This window comes from Mus musculus, chromosome 2, assembly GCF_000001635.26.
Source record: "Mus musculus strain C57BL/6J chromosome 2, GRCm38.p6 C57BL/6J".
NCBI classification, from domain to species: Eukaryota; Metazoa; Chordata; class Mammalia; order Rodentia; family Muridae; genus Mus; species Mus musculus.
Window position 1 is genome coordinate 51,412,679 of NC_000068.7, and position 6,913 is coordinate 51,419,591.

Here is a 6,913-nt window from a genome sequence, read left to right on the forward strand (position 1 = left end):
GTACAGGGGAACACCAGGGCCAAGAAGTGGGAGTGGGGGGAGATAAGGGGGGGTTTGGGGGACTTATGGGGTAGCATTGGAAATGTAAATGAAGAAAATACCAAACTGATAAAAATAAAATAAAATAAATTACCTCCTGAGCACACTCAGTGGTTTATTCTCCATAGAGTTATCATACAGAAGTGTTACTAAGAAATATATTTGTGATCTGCAATTCAACCACAAAAGACTCTCTGCTGTTTAAGAAAGATTAAGGGCCTTTTCATCTTCAAAGAAAGCATTTGACAGAATAAATTTTACACTGAGGCATATCTATATAATATTTGAACAGTTTTAATGACTATTTACTACATAAATGGCCTAAGGTAAGTCCATATCAGTTAAAAGATATAACTATATTATTGCATATACCATTAATTAACTTTAGGAGACTAAATGAAAACTGTATTTGTTACAAACATAGTTTTAATTCTGCCTTGTATCACTAAACTGTTGATTAGATATAAAGATTTGCTCATGGTACAATCAAACAATCATGGAAAATATTTTTTCTTCAAGAGTTAACCATCATAAACTTCTGTTTTCAAATCATAGCTAAAAATCAATAGACAATTCTTTATGGCAAAATAGTCACATATCTTTTCCTGGCTCCTAGACTCTGGCTGTATTCCTATGATCTGAATTATAAAATAAAGTGTAAACACTAAGTGGTCCAGACAGTCCATTTACTAGCTAGAAACATGTACAGGATTATATACTCTGCAAGCATGTGTGTGTGTGTGTGTGTGTGTGTGTGTGTGTGTGTGTGCACTAAGAACTAGGCTGGAGAGTGGACAAGTTTCCCTGAAGTAAACTCAATGCTGGTCCCCACAGACTCATTGGTTCGGAGTTGCTAGAACCTTTGAGAAATGATTAGGAGGTAGAGCTTTGGAGGAATGTCATGAGAGCTGACCTTTCTTTGATTTTAATGTTTTTATTGAAAATTAATACAACATATATCGATCACTGCTTCCCCTTTTCCACTCCTTCCCCAGTCCTCCCCATGTTTCCACCAATCCAACCCCATACCTGCTTCCTCTTTCTTTTTAAGAAAGAAATAGGCAAATAAAAAAAGCAAACAACTAGAATTAAAAAAAAAAAACAATAACAACGGGTAGAAAGCACATGAAATACACACACACATACATGCAAACAAATTCAAACTTGTACAAATACAAAGTTGGAAACCATAATATATAAGCAAAAGACCAAAAGGGTTTTAAAAAAAAAAGTGCCCAAATGAATTGCAATATGAGACAAAAAAAAAATCAACAAAAGCACAGCTGAGTTCAGTTTATGTTACCATCGACTGCTGGGCATTGGGTACGTCTATGTGTGTTGTTAAGTACTCAAGCAGCTGAAGGGATCTGCAACCCTATAGGTGGAACAACACTATGAACTAACCAGTATCCTGGAGCTCTTGTCTCTAGCTGCATATGAATCAGAAGATGGCCTAGTCAGCCATCAGTGGAAAGAGAGGCCCATTGGTCATGCAAACTTTATATGCCTCAGTACAGGGGAACGCCAGGGCCAAGAAGTGGGAGTGGGTGGGGGAGCGTGTGTGGGACTTTTGGGATAGCATTGGAAATGTAATTGAAATAAATACCGAATAAAAAATATGGAAAAAAAAGAAAATGTTTTTTTGCAAATGGTTGTCAATATAAGATAGATTCTTGCTTAGGGATGAACTTATGACCAATTCCTTCTCTCAGCACTGGGACCCTGTCTGACCTGAACCTGTGCAGGTCCTATGCATGCTGTCACAGTCTCTACGCATTCATATGTGTGTCATCTCTAGAAGAGACTGTTTCCTCTAGGTCATCGATCCCCTGGCTCTGACAATCTTTGGGTATCCTCATCTGCATGGTTCTCAGTCCTGAGGGGATGAGTTTGATAAAAAAAAAAACATCACATTTAGGACTGAGTGTTCCAGTCTTTACTACACAGTGTCCAGTCATGCTCATCAAGGGAGGGTTCAACATACATAACTTGACAAATGTAATCTACCATAGAAACAGACTTAAAGACAAATAGCATATGAACATCTCATTAGATGAAGAAAAGGACTTTGATAAAAACCTTCATGATATAAGTCCTGAAGAGATTAGGGATACAAGGGACAAATTTCAACATAAGAAAATAAGTTTACAATAAGCCTATCATCAACCTAAATTGTGAGAAATTCAAAGCATTTCCAACAAAATCAGGAACAAGACAAAATTCCTCACTTTCCATTACCTACTCAATATAGTACTTGAAGTTTTAGCTAGATCAATAAGACAAACACAGGAGATGAAGGAGATACAAATAGGAAAAGAAGTCCGAGTATCCTTATTTGCAGATGATATAATTTTATACATAAAAGCCCTTCAAATTTTACCAGAGAACTCCTAGAGCTGATAAACATTTTAGCAATGCAGCAGGATACAATATTAACACACACACACACACACATATATATGTATGTATATATATATATACATATACATATACATATATATTTATCAGTATCTTTTCTATATACAAATGACAGACTGAGAAAGAAAACCAGGGTAATAATGCCTTCCATAATAGTCTCAAAATATCTCGGGATAATTCTAATCAAGCAAGTGAATGGGATGTTAAAACACTTTAAATCATATGATAAAACACTTTAAATTCAAGAAAGAAATTGAAGAAAATATCAGAAATGGAAACATTTTCAAGCTCATGGATCTATAGGATTAATATAGTGAAAATAACCATCCTACCCAAAGAAAACTATATTTTGAATGTAATTCCCATCAAAATTGAGACATAATTCTTCACAGAAACTTAAAGGACAGTCTTTGGCTTCATATGGAAACAAAACACCAAGGCTAACAAAAATAATCTTGAAGAGTAGAACTACTGGAGGTGTTATTCCACAAAGCTATAATGATAAAACAGGATGGTGTTGGCATAAAAACAGACTCACTGATCAATAGAATGAAATTGAAGTCCCAGACATAAGTCCATAGACATATGGATAGCTGTTTTTTGACAAAAAAAAAAAGCCAAAATACACACTGAGCTCATTCATGTTCATTGATGCTATACTCATAATAGCCAGAAATTGGAAATATCCTAGATGTCTATCAATGAATGAATGGATAATGAGACATGATACATTTACATAATGGAATATTATTCAGCTGATAAAAAATGAAGTTCACAAGTAAATGTATGGAGCTAGAAAAATATTATCTTGATTGGGGCAACCCAGACCCCAAAAGAAATATATGGTATTTACTCACTTATATGTGGATACCAGATTCTAAGCCTTTGATAGGTATACTATAATTTATATAACAACAGATGTAAGGTATAGAGTAAAGGACTAGTGGGAGGGGAGAATCTCCAAAGGAAGAAAACGGAATCTATAGTTATGGAGAGACAGGTGGCAGGAGATTGTATGGGGAAGGGAGAGGAGGAAAGAGAAGGGTAAAGGAAGGAGGAAGGGGAGATTCATTCAGAGCAGCCCTCAGTACATTGTCCAGGGCGTTCAGCAGTGTTTCAGCTGAACCTTCCCCTGTTATCTTTAAATTTGAGAGTTAATCCTAAACAGAGTCACTGCCTAAAAGAGGCAGTGAATAGGCTCACATCCAAGGAGAAGCAATTAGGTCACTATTAGAGGTATAAGGAATCAGTTCTTACTCTAAACACACGAGAGTCTACTATGTAAACAGCAGATTAGAAAGTGCAAGAAAGTCAGAGACTTAGAACCACGAGGTCTTAGGCACTCTGGGACCTTTCATATCCCCGTGTAGTAAGGTAGAAAAGATGGTTTCCCTTTAAAAAAAAAAAGGTAAGAATTTTCCAGAAACAACTCATAATTACCCAAAGAGGAGTAGAGGAGTCACATTTGCCTTTTGTCTGAGTACAACAATTGCCACTCATGGACGTCCCTGGGATGGGTCCCTGGAAATTGGTTCCTGCGTCTACCTCTTAAATTCTGAAAAGAAAGATTGGTAGAAGTTGAAAGAAGACTGATGAAGTGGGAGGAAAGCAATCTCTGCTCTCATTATTTGGTAGAGTCAGCCCAAAAGGCTGTCATGCCGATCCTAAGCCACCTACTTCTGTGGTCTACAGAATGCAAATTTGGCTTCTCGGTCACGCTTCTAGATGACAGAACTGCAAGCTGCTTTCCTTCAGGAGGTCCTGGTGCAGTGGTTCTCAACCTTTCTAATGTTGAAACCCTCTAATACAGACCCTCATGTTGTGGTGACCCCCAACCATAAGATTATTTTGTTGCTACTTCATAACTATACATTTGCCACTATTACAAACTGTATTGTAAAGATCTGACATGCAAAATTTCTGATATGTGACGCCCAGAGGGGTTACAACAGAGGCTGAGGACCACTGTCCTAGTCAGAAATCTAGATTCTTACCTGACCCATATAGAGGAGATTATTTATATTCCTTGGGCTTATAGGCTTTCCTCCATCTTTAATGTTGTTATCTCTTTGGCCTCTGCTTTCATCCTGAAATCTTGCCCACTCTTTTCTGCTGCCTCCCTTTTATAGAAACTCCTTTGATTACCTTAGGTCCACTTGAATTACCTGTGACTACTTTCCTGTATCAAGATCCTTAATGTGACTGACCACAAAACAAAAGTCTCATTTACAGGATTAAAAAAAAGTTCATGGGTTTTCAGTGTTGGGACATGGACTGTATTGTAAGTAAAAGGAAGCCTGTTAGTCATGAGGAGCCATTGGCAAGAAACCTAGAAGCTTGTCTTACAAGAGAGGGACATTCAGCATGTGAGAAAGAGTAAGATTTCATGAAGGAGCCCACATAGACTTCTACCCTAGAGAAAGCAAGATGTTGTAGTCCAAGAGCCCATGCTATTTGCTACTACCTTTAGTAGATTTCATCCTCCCTGGCCCCAGGAGATATAAGCATTAAATGTAGAGGAATGAAAAAGCAAAATAAACTTTATCCTCTTAGGTAGAATGACCTAAGCCAGCACCAAAAAAAGAAGCTAGGAGTTTAATATGAGATGAAAATCTTGAGTTGCACAAGTGCCTACTCTCCAATACCAGTCTTTGTGACCAACCAAGTGTTCTTACATCAGAGATATCTATGATTCTGCCAGAGGGTCAGTCATGCTGGGGGACAAGGAGATCCAACACAGCATGTTGGAAGGGTGAGGCTACAGACCAAGGATATCACAGACTTTCATGTATTCAACACAGTGTGATGAGTGTAAGTGTGTTTACGGTAGGACACTCCCTGCTCACCACTTTTGATAAGCTATTTTTCCATCTCTGGTATCTGATGAGCTCGGAGCAACTCCGCCTTCTCTGTGCTCAGAGGCAACCAGCTCATTCCTAATTCTGAGTCATTCCTAATTATTCAGACCTACCTAATTCTCTAAACACATTAACTGGCACGGGGCTGACATCTCCTGTGTTGTTCACGGGTTGTTACATTCCCTTCTAAATTATTTCAGCTTGGCGTTCCAGAGATAATCTGTCACTAATGCAAAGTTGTGTATTTACAATATTAGAATCTCTGTCTTGTTATTTTTTCATTACTACTGTATTTTCTCAGTCTCCCTCATTACCATGTGTATTGTTTCATTATTTACATTTTGAATGCTATTATCTCTAAGGCTGTCAGCAGAAGCATTCTGAGATAATGACTCTGTGGGAAGAGAATTATCTAAATATGGATCTTCCTGCTCATGCTCAAATAAATTATTGTCTACGTCTTCAGACGCTGCTTCTGGATCCTCACTAAGGCTCTTATAGCTTAGGGGAATTGCAGATATCAGCCGCCTTTGTCTAAGGGTCGGAAGGTGCAGGAGCAGAACTCAAGATAGAGAAATCTGAACAAGACAGGAAGGAAAGAACATATCCATGATAGTGACAGGAAACATAAAAACATTCCAGGAAATGCATATTTAACAGCAGTACCCTTGAAAAGAAATACCTGCTTGAGAGTCTGCATGAATATAAAGTGTTTGGGGGTTTTGTTGTTGTTATTCTATTTGGTGTTTTTGCTTTCATCTGCAGATTGCCTGTCTAAAAGCAGACACTGATCAGGAGACTTTCAGGAAGTGTCCAGGCTGTAAAATATCAGTTAAATATCCACATATACCTGCCCTTCAAATTTATACCTTTATGACTAGCTTCTACATTAAGCTTTACATTCAAATATGTAATTGCAACTTTTATATCTACATGTGGCATTTCAAACTCGACATGGCTAATACAGAACTCTTTCTCTTCAAATAACGTTGTTTCCTTTGTTGGCATCCATGCTGTTTCAGGGCATGCTAGTGCATGCTCAATATACTCCACACGGCTCAAGCAAAATGCAACCAATTCCATGACTCTTCTCTTAGGCTTACTCTGCACATCCCGTCATCACCATGCCCTTGAGTTTTGTCCCACCCTGAATGAGACAACATCCTCTCCTTATAACCCCTTACTCAGGAAATTGCTGTCCCTCAGTGAGAACCAACTTCTCCACAGAGACTGGGTGCCAATCTTGCATCTCTTCCTCCAGAAACCAAAAGGAACATTGTAAGATGTGTTTCCTGCTGTGACATTGTTCTGTGTAAAGCCTCTTTCATTTCTCTGATACTTGAACAAGAATCAACATTCTTCACCAGAATTTGGGCTTAACTATTAAGGGGTTTCATTTTTTCACTCTCTCACCACAATGGCATTCTAGCTCATTCCTCACATTTTTCTCTTCCATATAAATGTTGCTAATTCTACACTTACTTGTGAATGGATGGCTTTGCGTCCTGAGTCAGGCTTCACTCAGCCTCCTTACAGAGGCCTCCCCAAATTCCTAGCTATTTTCCTTTCATCCCTGGTCCATCAACTTGTTTATTGAT